Genomic DNA, 2,952 nt, shown 5'->3' with positions numbered 1-2,952 from the left:
GGTACAATTTTAAGAAGTCATAAATCAGAGGGTATTAGCGTCATAAGACATTACTTAAGATAGTCTTGAAATAAGAACGGACTATGAATACCGCTCTTAGATATCTCTCATTTATGTATCTGTAAATGTATAATATATGAATTCTACTTATACTCATTATTATATTCAGTTCAAAGTGTTTTATAATTTTAAAAATGTTTGCGTTTACGTTTATTTAAAAAATGTATAATTATTTATCTTTATTCGAATATAAATCATCAAAGAGAAAGTAATAAAGTTTGAGATATAACTCTTAGTACACACCTTAGTTTTAAGAAAAATTACTATTTGTTCATCCTTATGTAATCAATGATCAATGCGCGTTCGTGAAGATCTAATTTTTATAGATTAATGCGCGACACCCGTAGCGATCGTGTCACACGTCCGTCTCCCTCAGCGGGCGCCGAGCGAATGCCGAAGTGATGACGTAGCGACATAGGTACGTTCCCCATCGCTTTTCGCCGCGCCAGCCTTCCCCCCGCTTCTCGCCGCGCCCCCCCTTGCCCTCGCTTTTTGCCGCGCGACGCTTCCCCTCGCTTTTCGACTGTTTAGATTACACTCAAATACTGCGTATGAAAAATATTCAACGGTTTATTCAATTAGTTATATTTTACATGATTTTGACAAACGGGTATCGCCGTACATTTTGCGCTTTGTTCTGTACTTCTTCTCTACATCTCTAATACTTATTCAATCCTATATTATTTGCGCGGTTCTTGTAAATGTAATCAGTAATTGTTCGTGTGTGTGGAATATCTTTGATGTTCAACATTATGTCGCGTGTGGAATATCTTTGACGTTCAACATTATGTCGCGTGTGTGGAGTATCTTTGATGTTCAACATTATGTCTTAATTTTTATTATTCTTTGAAATGATTCATACTTAAACAAAAGTTGATAATATTATTTAAATTCTTTATATAAAAATAAATGCAAATTTTCTTAATATTGCGGAACATTATTTGCACTAAATGCGACTTTGGCTAAAAGTATTAAATATCTTATTGATCATTGTTTAATTTTTCAGCTAAAAAATTAATTTATGACACTACTATTGCTCAAAATTATTCTGTGTTTGAAAAATTCTTTAAACTTACGTGTAATGCCGATTATTGCTCGGTAAAAAATAACTGTTACTTATAATTTTAAAATAAAATAAGTTTCTGGAAACTTATTTTATATTTTTTATTTTAAATAATTCGTACGTTATTTTATCGAGCCATGAGATCGACGTTATACGTAAGTTTAAAGAATTTCTGAAACACGGATAATTTGCAGTAATAGTAGTGTCTTAAATCAACTTATTAACTAAAAAATTAAATAATGATCCACAAGATATTTAGTACTTTTAACCGAAACTGTATTTAGCACAAATTGTTTCACGATATTAAGTAAATTCGCATGTATCTTTATATAAATAACATATATAGGATATTTTATCAACCTTCATTTAAGTATGAATCATTAAAAAGAATTATGAAAACTAAGATATAATGTTGGATTATCAAAAATACTTCACGCGAATAATTACTAATTCGTTTAAAAGAATCATGCAAGTAATACAGGATTGTGCTCGAGGTGCCACAAAGCAAAACGCGAAATGTACGGCGATACCCGTTTGACAAAATCATGTAAAATACAAATAATTAAATAAACCGTTGAATATTTTTCGTACGTAAGTATTTTTCGTAGTAAGTGAGTGTAATCTAAACAAACGAAAAGCGAGGGGGAACGTGCCGCGCGGAAAAAACCCGGGCAAGGGACGCGCGGCGAGAAGCGGGGGGAAGGCTCGCGCGGCGAAAAGCGATGGGGAACGTGCCTATGTCGCTACGTCATCACTTCGGCATTCGCTCGGCGCCCGCTGAGGGAGACGGACGGGTGGTGCGACTGCTACAGGTGTCGCGCTATAATCTACGAAAATTAGATATTCACGAACGCGAATTAATGATTAATTGCGTACGGCTGCCCTAATAGTAATGTTGCTCAAAACTAAGGTGTGTATTAAGAGTTATATCTCAATCTTTATTACTCTTTTTGATGTTTTACATTCAAATAAAGATTAATAATAATAAAGTTATACGTTTTTTAAATAAAGATAAACATTTTTTAAATTATATAAAACAATATCGACTAAATTTTATAATGGATATAAACAGAATTTATATTATACATTCACGGATATACTCGTATAAATTAGAGATATCTAAGGGCGGTATATATAGTCTGTTCTTATTTCAAGACTGTCTTAAGTAATGTCTTAAGACGCTAATACGGCTCTCTGATCTCTTAAAATCTTCGTGATTTCTTAAAATTGTACTTAAGACGGTCTTAATATAAACTCTGACACTGTAGAAGTAAAACATAAATCGTATAATAAAGCATCGTGTAACACATATTACAAAATAATCTACTCGTTATGTTTTAATATTCATCGAAGAATATTAAAACGTAAAGATTATTTTGTAATATGTATTAACGTTAATATTTCGACAGACGGTTGGCGCGTGACCTTGGGGTGGGGATGATACGGGGTAGAGCGGCGCGTCATGTTTACGCCTAGTTTCTAGGTAATCATTCCATTACCGAAGCTCGTACAAGTATATGCGAAATAAAGTCAGAGCAGATATTAAACTATATTAATTGTGAAAGAATTGTAAATTGCATTATTTGCACGAGTATTCATATTAGCACTGATTTTTTATGTCTCGTTTGATACCGTTCATACAGACAAGTAGCCTTACAGACACGAGGCATATAAAATCAATGCTAATATGAATATTCTCATGCAAATAACGCAATTTACAATTCTTTCACAATTAATATAGTTTAATATCTATTCTGATTTTATTTCGCAATGATAACGAATTGCAGACGTGTGTGTTTGATGTTCGTTGCTAAAAGTTAACTGATTGT

The sequence above is a fragment of the Trachymyrmex septentrionalis genome, unplaced genomic scaffold (assembly GCF_001594115.1).
Source record: "Trachymyrmex septentrionalis isolate Tsep2-gDNA-1 unplaced genomic scaffold, Tsep1.0 scaffold63, whole genome shotgun sequence".
Taxonomy (NCBI): Eukaryota; Metazoa; Arthropoda; class Insecta; order Hymenoptera; family Formicidae; genus Trachymyrmex; species Trachymyrmex septentrionalis.
Note: the sequence above shows the minus strand (reverse complement) of the source record.